At 42.2% G+C, this 14,271-nt stretch overlaps 1 protein-coding gene across 1 annotated transcript in view; it reads right to left on the bottom strand.

Moving 5' to 3' along the window:
• Positions 1–14,271, bottom strand: part of ALK (ALK receptor tyrosine kinase) — a 713,383-nt gene that overhangs the window by 566,867 nt on the left and 132,245 nt on the right. The window lies entirely within an intron of this gene.

The raw sequence follows: 14,271 nt of genomic DNA, 5'->3' as shown, positions 1-14,271 counted from the left end.
AGGGAATTCTTATAATTGCACCTAGTAGTATCTGCTGCATGTAATAGCATAGTCTGGCATCCATAGCTAGTGAAATGCCAGTAATCTTATTAAGACACAACTTCTGAAATAAAAGGGAATCATGACGGAATATTTCCGTCATGTGTCCTTAAGGGCTTAAGGGTGTTTCTTACTTCCTCCCAATACGGTTTTATCATTAAGCATTCCCACCATATGTGCTGTAGTTAGTGTTCCCTGTCCCTTATGACACCTCTAACACATAGGGGAAATGGAGTTGTTCATTTTATGTAAATTGTATGGTGTTATGTACCACCTAGTAAGCAATTTCAGGTTCGCTTCTTGTAGGGGAATGTTAATATGTGAGTGTAAAGTTCATTGGAATATCTGTAACCATTTCTTCTCCGTCAATGGTTCTGTTATATATTAATTCAGAATTGTGGTGTACCTTGGTAGAGCACACTGTCTATCTAGTTGAATCAGGTTATAGCATTGAGAGAGTGTTTTACATGTTTTTTATGTAGTGTACATTTTCAAAGAGTTTCTTATCTACGGCCTGAATTTGGAATTAGGAGCGTTTTATAAAGTGTTTGAGTTAATGGTATTAAAATTGTTGTAGGAATGATACGATGGGGTTGCTGTCGTTATCAGTTGTGTTAGCGGTTTTAATTGAGTGATTCCCAACCAAGCTGCTAACGGCCGAGTTTAATTTTGTACATGTTCCGCCTTCAGAATACAATAGCCAGGCCCTTATCTCCTGCTGGGAAATGCGGATTATGGATTATCGGATGTATGGGGGAGAGTCCCGGGGCAATGCTTTGCATCTGAACTAATTTCCTCCATATTTTTAGAGTAGTAGAGATAATTGGCTGGTTAGGAATGTTATCATAAATCTCTTTGTTGTGAATCCAGGGGAGGCCTTGTAGTACCATCTGTGTATGGTCCTGTTCTAAGTTTATCCATAGTTTGTGATTGGTACCCCTGATCCAATCTATTATTCTAATAAGGTTTACACCCACTTTAGATTTTGGTTTTAGTAAGGTCTGATATGCCAATCGTGTTTTTTTCCTGCCCAGATGAATTTGAAGATTTCCTGTTTTAAATACATTTTTTGGTAGTGTGATCGGTATCGTGTTAATTAAATACAGGATACGGGGAAGGACATTCGTTGTCATAATGTTGACCCTTCCTAACCAACTGAAGTAGGGTTTGTTCCACTTAATGAGGTCTTGCTTGATATTGTAAAGTAATGTGGGGAAATTGGCTTGATATAGGTTTCCCATGTCGTTTGGAAGGTTTATTCCCAAGTATTTCACCTGGTTTTACGCCCGTGGGAAAGGGAACATTTGTTTAATATGTTTTGACTCCTGATCCCCAAATGTTAAATTCAGTATTTCACTCTTGTCTACATTGACTTTGAAGTTGGTGATTGAGCTATATTGTGTAATTTCCCGCATCAGAGGAGGGTGAGATTTGCTATGGTCAGGCAGGGTGAACATAAGGTTGTCCGCGAAGGCAGAAAATTTTAATTCTTTAGTGCCTGCTAGTAATCCTTTAATATCTGAGTTGTTTCTCACCGCTTGTAAGAACGGTTCAATCATTAAAATAAACAGCAGTGGGAATAGGGGGCACCCCTGACGAGTGCCGTTTTTGATGTTAAATGGTTGTGACAGCTGACCGTTTACTTTAATTCTAGCTGTTGGTTGTGAATAAATAGTGTCTAACCATTTCAACCAATTAGGGCCTAATCCCAAGCCCCTCATCATAGATGTCATAAAGGACCAGTCCACCCTGTCAAATGCCTTTTCAGCATCTATGGAAAGCATAATAGCTGGTGTCTGTGTCTGTTGTGCCCACATTGCACATGTATTTTATTTTTCTCTCTCATAAAATAATTCTGTCCTTACCCATTAAGTTCACAAGTCCACTGACAATAAACAGCCTATTTAAGACCATCCTGCCAGTGAACCTGTGCACTCTTAATGTGCGGACACCAGCCTGTTTGGGTCCTGTGCCTTACATGTAACTACTAACTAATTTTTCAGTTCTCAGAATCTCCAGCTCAACTCAGAACTGATTTTCCACTTACCTCAATAGGAATTCCTTCAATAGCTACAAATTGGATCCTTCTACTCACCTTGTTTACTGCATTTCTCCATCAGAGTTCAAATGTTTTTAACTTAGCTGCTGATAGTTAAATTGACACTCTTTTTTGCACACAGCTACAGCCAGCCAGTTTACCAGCCTCTATATTTGTTTTTTCCATATGGGAATTGCTTTCTGCAGGAATCACTGACTGACTTGCCTCAAGACTTGGGTAAATCCCCCTTTTCTGTTACTTTCTTACATTTGATCAATCGGTCATGAACTTTGTTTGTTGTCTCACTAATAACATTTTTCCCTGAAAATAGGACATCCCAGAAAATAAGCCCTACCTTGAAAATAGTCGCTAGTTCGCTAATCTATGTTCTGGAAATTTTCCCCGAACATAGATTGGCAGGATTCCATGCCCTCGTGAACTGGTCTATGTTCGGGGGAATTCCCCTAAACGTAGACCTGCTTTAATTCACATGCTTGCTACTGTTTTTCTCCAAAATAAGACATCTCCCCAAAAAAGGCCCTAGTGCGTTTTTTGGGCAAAAATTCATATAAGACTCGTCTTATTTTCGGGAAAAGACGATAATCGGTTGTTTAATTTAGCAAGAACTGCTTTCTTTTTTACTCTATATTGTTCAAAATGAGGTTCTGATTCAGACTGTCTGATATAAACAAGACTTTCATGTTTATTTGATCTAATTTTTGTCAATACAAATCTTTGCAATTTAATATACTAATTTGCTGCATTATATGTAAGGGACAGGAGTGACTATGCAACAGGCGTTTGTTTAATGAGTTGACCAAGTGTAAATATATTTCTTCAGAAGATAAAAGTAAGATCCTATTCTACCCATAGGTATTCGTCCCATCTAGTAAAAGGTCATTCAAAAATAGTTCTGTGTTTTTAACCCCTTAAGGACACATGACATGTGTGACGTGTCATGTCTCCTTTTTATTCCAGGAGTTTGGTCCTTAAGGGGTTAAAGGCATAACATACCCTTCAAAAATGCAGCCAACTTTAAGTAAGTTTACTTTTGATTTATTTTAGAGAAGTCTAGTGTTACAAATGAAAAGAACATACCAAAATATATATTGAGCTTTCAAAACAGAATGTTTTCTCCGTCTATGTTGCTCTTAACCTGATACTGTTATTCGTAGAATGCGTTTTGTGACCCAAAGTTATAACATTTTGCTGCCCTACATAAAACTCTACGAAGTTTATACAAAAGATTGTTACAACAAAGAGCTTAAGCAACCTTTCTCTTTTCAAAGTTCATACGGTTAATTTCCTCTGATAAATCAAGTCATGGATAACAATTCAGCTTAAAGCCTCTTAAGGTAATTACAAATAATGCATGTTAGTCTACTGAACATTGTATTCCCAAACAGTAGAAAGTGTGATACGTTGTTGATCGGTTTTACAGATAATAATTTAGAACTCCTGAAGTATTCTTACAAAGGGAATTCAGCTTATGTTCTACCCACACCAGTAAATCCCATAAGGATGTAACCTGTCACGACCAGACTTCTCTGGGAAGTATTATTTTTTGACAATGTAAAATCAGCTAAATGCATTCTCCATTCTATATACGAAAATGTTTTGTCTTTCACAGTTATGGAAAACATTTATTTAAACAACAAAACACTAGCATTGAAAGAAAATGAATAAATACATAGTAATAAGCTGAGATGAATCTCCATGGCAAGAAGGTTTTTCAATATCGGGAGACAGAGGAGATACGGTAACTGGTGATTATGTATTATTTGGAATGAATGAAAATGTACAGTTTTTTGGAATTTTTTCATCTGAGTACCAAGTGGTTTTGTTTTACCACAAAACTTTAGAAAGTTAACGGATACACAAAACAATGTATACTTAGTAGAACATGAGCTTTGCACGTTACTAGTAAAAAGAGGCAAATAACAAGTTCTGCATTAGAATCATAAAGAATCTGGAAAACAGGCTGAAACTGTACTTTGAATAGTCTTAGAAAGGGTAGGAAGTCTCTACCCTTTAAAATACTATTTTATTCGTATTGGCGCAGCCCTACTCCATCTTTTTTGTGTTGTTTTTGATCCATTGAAGGACTTGAGGGGTTTCCTTTGCTTGGGTTGCGGCCCATTCTGCATATATTGTGTGTTGATTAGCGCTGAATTCCTGCTGTATTCTGTGCGCCAAACTGTACTTAAGTCTATAAATCTATAGTTGACACAGCTCCACCTTCTGTCTTGTCTACACATGCTCTCATTATATGTAATATGTACAACACGAATACATTCTTGCCAAAACCAAGAATATTATAATAGCACTGACCTCTGTCCAACACAGTGTCGCTTTTAATGAAGGAACTCTGAGAGAGAGATAGAGTTCCACAAGTACAGAAGATACAGAGAAGAGACAGAGACATAGAGAGGAATAGAGACAAAATGTTTACCAAAAATACATAGATAAATATGCAGTAAAAATACACAACAACAACTAAATAATGATACCCTGAGTTCAATCCTGTGATTCTATGAGTCAAGGATAACTTCAAAGTATTGGATGTGCATTCCCCGAGTTAAGAAGACAAGAAGCATAAATTCATCTTAGCTTAACTGGGATGTACTTGTGGATCTGTGGTGAATCAATTAAATAACAGCCATACACCTTTGCAGAAAGTCAAAATTATTAATATTTTAAAATCTGTAAAAATCTCAATTCAGATTATTTGGTTCTCTAACGCGTTTCCTATCAATTTGTTCTAAGAAGGATTTTGGGATTCAATGTGAAATGTCTAACAGTAAGTGAAAGGTAGTGATTCTTCTAGGGTTCCCAAATTTTATTTAAAGAATTTTCCCGCCTCTGCATGCTGTATATTTTTTTTCCTAAAAATGCCTTATTACATTCATAGGTCATTCCTCGTATAGGGGGATATTAAATGCCCAGATGAATCTGCTTCATAGTCATTACATCAATCAAAAATTGTTTACTTTATAATAAAAGAAATTGGGTGAGTAGAGCAATACACTGAGGAAGCTTAGGAAGCACTGACACATGATCCCAGAAATTGCTCGTCGGTAACGCAATCATTTACTTTTTCAGTAAAAGTTCTTGCCAAACTTTAGTAATCATGTCTCCCTACGAACTCGCTGTAGAAGAAGCAGGAAATACATTTTTGTTTCTTACAGAAAATTACATCTTTCTCATGATTCTAACTTGACTCAAAAGTTACCAGTATCCGAATGAATTACCCTGTAATTTAGGAATATTTGGCACATTTTAAAGGCTATAACATTGCAGGAACTACATCAATTAACCATATGTTGGGAATATTATAATATTTTGCATATTGTATTACATTTTGTTCAAGCTCAGTATTGGTTATTATTACCCTCAGGAAGTATCTTGTGTGCCAATGTGCCAAGTGGCATCCCAGCAGGCATCATCTGGCCTGCTTAGAGCAATGAAACACATGCTGATTATCTTAATGCATCTATTGCTATGTCTCTTCCATATGTCTCTTCAAAACCAAGTCTGTCATGTATATGTATAAAGCTGAATTTAATGCAATGTAAAGATTCACAGAATGATAAGTTTATAATCAGAAATAGACTCTAGTAACAAACAACACACTTTTAGTTCATACCATGAGGATGATAAACTTAATGCTAAGTTATTTGGCTTCATAGAGACATATTGTCAGGATCTCTTCTCTGTTAACCAGGCTTGTTCCCCATGGTACTCACCTTTCACATGTTGCTGCAGGTCCTCTTCAGCTTTCCCCTTCCTGCTCCAGCTGTTTTCGCGCCGGCCGCGATAGCTCCGCTCCTTTTTATGAAGCTAAAAAGGGGTGTCGACCTCATGACGCAAATGACGTCACGGATCACCAAAACATCCGAATTATGATGTTTTGGGGGCGTGGATACTGTACTAACCTGCTACAACCACAGTAAAAAAAGGATTTCATGAGTTAGGTGTCAGGGTACCTGAAGCCTCTACCTCTAAGAGAGGTAGAGACTTAGAAGTTTATCCGTCCGGACGGCATGTCTCCTCGGTTCCTCGCGGTTCACCCGGTCTTGCAAACGCCGGCCGCGAGGGAGCCACTTCCTTTTATAGCAGGAGGCTCAGAGGCCGACGTCATGACGCCAACCCGGAACACCCTGTCACTCAAATCAGTGGAGACGAATCAGGACTCGCCGGAGGCGTGTCTTCTCTCCCTAACCAGCATACTTAACAGTGGCTATCTCATTTACTCATTGCCCTGTCGTGGTTCTAGTCCGCCTAGTCACACAGTGCTTTGTTATTCTCTTGTCTTTTGGTTCCGACCCGGCTTTGATATTTACTCTCCTGTCTTTCTGTTATCCTTGACCCGGCTTGTCTCTCGCTTACCTGTTTTCTCGTTCCCTCGACCTCGGCTTGTCTCTGACCATTCTATCGTAGTTATACGTTAAGTCCGGCCATTCTAAGGACCGGTATACGTATCTGCTACTCTTTGTACTCTGCGTGTTGGATCCCTGACCCGATCCTGACATTACGACAGGGCCATGGATCCTGCAGGTACAAATTGTCAGCTTGGTTCTCCTGATCCTAGGTTTGACGCCATGGATCATAGGATGGATCAGATGGCTCTAGCACTACAGGCGCTGCTGTCTCGTCCTATTAATCCACCTGAAGAGATGCGTAATATGTCTGCTTCTTCTGTGGGTCCAGGGCTAGAGGTAGCTACTGTAGGTGCTTCTTCCCGAGTTACCCCACCTGTACGTTATGCTGGTTCTCCTGAAAGGTGTCGTGGCTTTTTGAACCAGATTAGTATTCATTTCGAACTACAGCCTCGTTCATACCCTACTGATAGGGCAAAAGTGGGATTTATTATTACCTTACTCATTGAGAAAGCTCTGAGATGGGCTAATCCGTTGTGGGAGAATGATAATCCATTAGTCTATAACTATAATGCCTTTGTAGCTGCTTTTAAAAGAACTTTTGATCCCCCTGGCCGGAGGGTCAATGCAGCCAGATTACTGTTGCGCCTTAGACAAGACAACCAAACACTTGTGGATTACGCACTAGAGTTCAGGTCTTTGGCGGCAGAGGTAAAATGGAATGAACAGGCCTATATAGACGTATTCTTAAATGGATTATCTGATGTAATACTTGATGAGGTAGCGACAAGAGAGCTTCCCGAGAATCTGGAGGACTTAATTTCCTTTATCTCTCGTATTGACGAACGTCTAAGGGAGAGACAAAATACTCGAGATAGAACCGGTAAATCTTCCTTTACACTAGCACCATCATTTCAAATTTCTGAAACCAAAAATCCACAGGTTTCAGAACCTATGCAGTTAGGCCTTACTCGTCTATCAGAGGAGGAGAGACAGTACAGGAGAAGGGAGGGACTGTGTATGTATTGTGGGGCCAGAGGTCATGTACGTTTGAGCTGTCCCAGTCGTCCGGGAAACGCTCGCACCTAAGTTTCTCTAGAGGACAGACCTTGGGTGTTTCGATTTTGTCCTCTACTCATAACTACAAAGAACATAGACTCCTATTACCGGTCTCTTTAACTTGGGAGAAGGGAACTTTAGAGACTATGGCATTGATAGACTCCGGCGCTGCTGAGAGTTTTATCGACCAAGAGTTTCTCACCAAACACACTATCCCATCCCAGTTAAGGAAGACACCCTTGGCTGTTGAAGCCATTGATGGTAGACCTTTAGTTGAGCCTTTGATTTTCCGGGAGACCATACCTCTTTACTTAACTACTGGTATTCTACACAAGGAGGAAATATCCCTACTACTCATTTCATCTCCTTCTGTTCCCATAGTCCTGGGATACTCCTGGCTTAAGAGACATAACCCCGTTATAGATTGGAGATCAGGGGAGATAGTTTCGTGGGGTCAGGATTGTCAAGAGAATTGTTTAAAGAAAGTGTCACCTCTTTGTAGTGTCAACTCACTTAATAACGCTACCGACTCTACCAAGGTACAGATACCGTCCCTGTATCAAGATTTAAAGGCAGTATTTGACAAAGGAAAGGCTGATACCTTACCACCACATAGGCCTTTTGATTGCAAAATTAATTTACTTTCTGGTACCATGCCCCCCAGGGGTCATGTATACCCTTTGTCTACGAATGAAAACTTAGTTCTAGAGGAGTATATTCGTGAGAACCTAGACAAGGGGTTCATTAGAAGATCCTCCTCTCCTGCTGGGGCTGGATTTTTTTTTGTTAAAAAGAAGGATGGTTCTTTAAGACCCTGCATTGACTACCGAGGTCTTAACAAGATAACCATCAGAAATGTATATCCGATTCCCTTGATCACCGAGCTTTTTGATCGATTAAAAAGTTCTAAAATTTTCACTAAGTTAGACCTTAGAGGTGCTTATAATTTGGTGAGAATTCACGACGGTGACGAGTGGAAAACTGCATTCAATACTCGATATGGGCACTATGAGTATACTGTAATGCCTTTTGGTCTCTGCAATGCCCCGGCGGTATTTCAGGACCTTATTAATGAGGTTCTTAGGGAGTTTCAAGATGACTGTGTGATTGTATACCTTGATGATATACTTATACATTCCAGGGATATTGAGACTCACCACGGACAAGTCAGAAGGGTTTTACACAAACTCCTTCAGCATGGCTTATACTGCAAACTAGAGAAATGCAGCTTTGACCAATCACAAACTACCTTTCTTGGTTATGTGATTTCTGGGGAAGGGTTTGAAATGGACCCGGAGAAGCTCCAATCCATATTAGATTGGCCTTTACCTAAGGGTCTCAAGGCTATCCAGAGATTTATTGGTTTCTCCAATTACTACAGACGTTTCATTAAGGGATACTCCTCTATCATTGCTCCCATCACCAATATGACCAAACAAGGGGCTGACACTAAGAATTGGTCTACTGAAGCACTTCTGGCTTTTAAGACACTCAAGGAGCTGTTTGCTTCCGCTCCAATTTTAGTTCACCCTGATACTACACTACCTTTCCTACTCGAAGTTGACGCTTCTGAGACAGGTATAGGTGCTGTTCTGTCCCAAAGGTTGGGTGTAGATAAACCATTACATCCTTGTGGATACTTTTCCAAAAAGTTGTCAGGTACTGAAAGCAGATATGACATTGGTGACAGGGAACTACTAGCGGTTATAATGGCCTTGAAGGAGTGGAGACATTTATTGGAGGGTACTTTGCATCCTGTTACTATTTTGACAGATCATAAAAACTTATCCTATATTGGAGAGGCTAAACGACTATCATCTAGACAGGCTCGTTGGTCCATATTTCTCACTCACTTCAACTACGTACTCACATATAGGCCAGGTTCTAAGAATTCTAAAGCCGACGCCTTATCTCGCCAGTATGAACCTGCTGCCGTATCTGAGCCGGTTTTGTCCTCTATAGTACCCAAGTGTAACATTATTGCTAACACTACTCTCAAAGTCCATTCTCCGCTACTTGATCAGATAAGGAGCTTGCAGCATCTGGCACCTAGACTGACTCCGGCTTCCAGACTTTTCGTTCCTCCTGAACTCCAATTGGAGCTCTTACAGTGTCTTCACGAGAGTAAGGTGGCCGGTCATCCGGGTGTTCGCAAGACGTATTCTTTGATCTCCAAAGATTTCTGGTGGCCTTCGCTACGGAAGGATATTAAGGATTTTATCGGAGTTTGTGTGGTCTGTACTAAAACTAAATTACCGCATTCGCTTCCTTGTGGTCTTCTGCAGCCTCTGGAAATTCCTGGCAAACCTTGGTCCTGTGTGGCAATGGACTTTATTGTGGATTTGCCTGTTTCTAAAAAGCACACTGTTATCCTCACCGTAGTCGATAGGTTTACCAAGATGGCACATTTCGTACCGTTGCCTAAACTCCCGACTTCTCCTGAATTGGCGGAAATCTTTGCTAAAGAAATTTTTCGCTTGCATGGGATTCCCTCGGAGATCACTTCTGATAGAGGCTCCCAATTTGTTTCACGCTTTTGGAGATCATTCTGTTCTCAATTAGGCATCAAATTGAATTTTTCCTCCGCCTATCATCCTCAGTCTAACGGAGCTGCCGAGCGTACCAACCAGAAGATTGAGCAATACCTACGTTGTTTTGTTTCCGAACACCAGGACGATTGGGTCGGTTTGATTCCTTGGGCGGAGTTTGCGCACAACAATCTCGTTTGTGACTCTACGCATTCAAGCCCCTTCTTCATGAACTATGGCTTTCACCCATCTATTCTTCCCTCGGTTTCTCCTTCCCAAGGAGTGCCGTCGGTTGATGTCCATGTGGCCAATTTGAGGAAGTTGTGGGATCAGACTCGACAGATTCTTCTACACAATTCTATGCTGGTTAAGAAACATGCTGACAAACGTAGAAGGGCGGCTCCGAATTTTGTTCCAGGCGATAGAGTTTGGTTGAGTACTAGGAATATTCGCCTTAAAGTTCCTTCCATGAAATTCGCTCCTCGTTATATTGGTCCCTACAGGATCTTGACTCGAATTAATCCAGTGGCGTATCGTCTAGCTCTCCCAGCCGCTTTACGCATCCCAAACTCCTTTCACGTGTCATTGCTGAAACCTCTAATCTGTAACAGATTCTCCTCCACAATCGCCCCTCCGCGCCCTGTTCAGGTGGAGGGTCAGGAGGAGTATGAGGTTAACTCCATTATTGATTCTCGTGTCTCCCGGGGGAGAGTACAATATTTGGTTAACTGGAGGGGTTATGGTCCTGAGGAGAGGAGTTGGGTACCACAAGAGGATGTTCATGCTCCTCACCTTCGCAGGGCATTTCACTCCCGCTTTCCATCTCGCCCCGGCTCCTTCCGCCCGGTGGGCGTATCTGAGAGGGGGGGTACTGTCAGGGTACCTGAAGCCTCTACCTCTAAGAGAGGTAGAGACTTAGAAGTTTATCCGTCCGGACGGCATGTCTCCTCGGTTCCTCGCGGTTCACCCGGTCTTGCAAACGCCGGCCGCGAGGGAGCCACTTCCTTTTATAGCAGGAGGCTCAGAGGCCGACGTCATGACGCCAACCCGGAACACCCTGTCACTCAAATCAGTGGAGACGAATCAGGACTCGCCGGAGGCGTGTCTTCTCTCCCTAACCAGCATACTTAACAGTGGCTATCTCATTTACTCATTGCCCTGTCGTGGTTCTAGTCCGCCTAGTCACACAGTGCTTTGTTATTCTCTTGTCTTTTGGTTCCGACCCGGCTTTGATATTTACTCTCCTGTCTTTCTGTTATCCTTGACCCGGCTTGTCTCTCGCTTACCTGTCTTCTCGTTCCCTCGACCTCGGCTTGTCTCTGACCATTCTATCGTAGTTATACGTTAAGTCCGGCCATTCTAAGGACCGGTATACGTATCTGCTACTCTTTGTACTCTGCGTGTTGGATCCCTGACCCGATCCTGACATTAGGTTCCTTGCCCTGTTGTGGTTCATTTTTGGTCCCAATAGCGCTATTGTGTATTTAGTGATTTATATTCTGGCTTTTGACCTTGGCTTTGTTTGACTATCCTGTTTTCTGTACTCCTTGACCCAGTTTTGGCTTCTCGCTTGTCCTGATTTCTGCACTCCTTGACCTCGGCCTGACTTTGACTACCCTTGTGCTTATACGTTAGTCCGGCCATTCCAAGGTCCGGTATACATTACCTTGTCTCTACATTCTGCGTGTTGGATCTCAGTTGTATCCTGAGACATATTTAAAATGCAAATAAAATGGTTTATTCTGCATTGTGCATGGGTTAACATGCCTAGAAGGTAATGTCTTTCTATATGTCAACGATTTGGACACAATATTTTGGAGAATGGAAACGATGCTTACACCTGCTTAATACTAAAATCGTGTGGTAGATTAATATATGTGGGTCTAAAAACAACAAAAACTACAGAGGTTGGAGAAAAACATGGTAAAACCACCAGTGTTAATCGGATAGGCAGGATTTTAGAAAGAGTTGAATGCCTCTTTGTTTTTGTTTTTGTTGTTTATTTCTGTCAATTTGTTTTTTATTGAGACTGCAAGTTATAACATACAGAAAAAAGAAACAGAGTTAAGACAAATGATTGTAGATTAAATTTACAGATACACGCACATTGTAATAAACCCCTGCGTGTGTCAGCCTCATTTTCTAGTTACGCAGAGTAAGCAAATAGGATCAACAATGCTACTTGGACTGAACATGTGTATACGATATGCTATTAATGTAAAATGCTAACAGTCAGATGCAGTAACTAAGACAAAGATTAGTTAATCCTCTCATTTCTCAGTGAATATAGAATACAAGCTGTCAGGCATGTCCATGTCTGCACTTGACCTCATAGAAGATTAAGCAAGCGTTAACTGGACATGTAAATTATACGGTTAAGTTAAAAAACCACTGGACTATGCATCAGTATATAGTGACTGCACCTAGCTATGTGTGATAGCAAACAAACGAGTAGAAAACAAATAAAAATGTGTGTGACTCGCCACATTGCATTGGAGAAGCCTGGTTGCCCGCCTGCTGCCTTTGGACTATGGACCAGGCTTTAAAAGACTTATTTTCCCTGCAGAAAGGCTTATTCGTGCCTTTCTGCCGGGGTGTTCGGTAGATTTTATCTACCGAACAAACTGCCGAAGGAGCGACCACCTGGGAGCTGGAGTGTGCCCCCAATTTACCTCCCTGAAGCTGCGGTTAACCGCAGCTTAATTGACGAATGCAGGGTGGTCTTTGTTCGTTTACCGAACACGTGGCGGCGGCCATTTTAAAAGTCCCGAGCGGCCAGCGGTGTTCAGCGCTCACACCATGGATCTAAAAACGGACAATTAGTTGCACGAACACCGCTGAGCCGTCCGCCTCCTGGTTCTTCTTCGTGCAGTTTAAACCAAACACATGTTCATTCGGTACTTGTGTTATGTGAATGTGTTAACCCAGATAGCTATGCCATGGAGCCTATTCGTGTAATTAAAGACTTTGGCTCCATTGCAATTGAACTGTGTGTATAGGATCTGAGCGCTATTCGGTAGTTTTGTGCGCTCAGATCCCAGCTATCTGGGGATATGTGAAATGTCTGTGTTTTATGTATAAAATGTGACTTTGTGTATTTTAAAGTGTTTTAATGTTTTTTTGCCCACCACGTGCATACTGGCGATTTGCCTTTGTCCTGGGAGATAATTGAATTACTTCTCAATTATCTCCAGGGCAGAAGGGAGGAAGCCAGGATGCATTGTGGGAAAGTATTGTGACTGTATGTCCTAAATTGATACCTGTCTGTCTTTTGTTACAGTCTCCCATTTGGTCCCCTAGGAGAGTGTCCACGAAGTGGGAGACCTGCATAAATACTGGGTGGGTAGCCCTGAATAAACCAGACCACTGCTTGACCCTCAACACGGAGCTCTGTCTCGTCTTTGGGGGGATTTACTGTATGCTGTTAAAGACTGATTACCAGGAGTGTAAGCCGCTTGGGTGCTTTTCCTGTTCGTCTGCTAGCAGCTATTCGTGAGGTTCTGGTTCCGGAGTTTGGAGTGCTATTTTATATGCAGTTTGGGAGTTTGGAGCATTCCCTTGTATCCAGTTCGGGAGTTTGGTGTTCTGCAGTAGCTGTGCCTGTATCTCTGGAAGGGGAAGATCGACTAAACGGCGGTTTAACCCCTTTCCGTCCGGGGTTCCGTTACAATGTGTAGGCAAAGCAAACATAGAAAGCAGGTATAGAAGGGTCGCTGCTAGACAAGCCCATAGTTGCCACAGGGGCAATGTAGAACCAAGTAGCCAGAACAGCATGCGGGTAAGTCCCAGAGTGAGTATGGTGGAGCAGCCCTGGAAGACAAGCGGACAGTCAGCCTATACCCAAAACTGGGAAGCATAGGGCAGGCAAGCGTAGGGTCTAGAGGCTCACAGTAGCCAGGGGAGAGACCCGTAGGGAGTCCATGCAGCCAAAGTTTGTGGCGGTGGTCAGCACATTCACGCCAGAGCACAGCACTCTGCTGGCCCCAGGCCTGTGTGAGTGCCTGCATCTGGATTCCATGGACACTGGTCCTCTCGGGGACCTATTCCATCCCCTGACCGGGGTATGCGGGGGTTCCGCGTTTTGTAGGCTGCCTGCGGTGTGTGATCGTCTGCACACATGTGTGATGCTGTAAGGCTGTGCCTCATGTGGCTCTCGGCCTAGGAAGGCGAGCAGCAGTGTTGGGAGGCGTGGTAGTGGCAGGAACCCCTTGCGTGAGCTTGTTATTCC

This window comes from Pelobates fuscus, chromosome 2 (genome assembly GCF_036172605.1).
Source record: "Pelobates fuscus isolate aPelFus1 chromosome 2, aPelFus1.pri, whole genome shotgun sequence".
NCBI classification, from domain to species: Eukaryota; Metazoa; Chordata; class Amphibia; order Anura; family Pelobatidae; genus Pelobates; species Pelobates fuscus.
The sequence above is the reverse complement of the archived record's forward strand: the minus strand, read 5'-3'. Positions and strand labels throughout refer to the sequence as shown.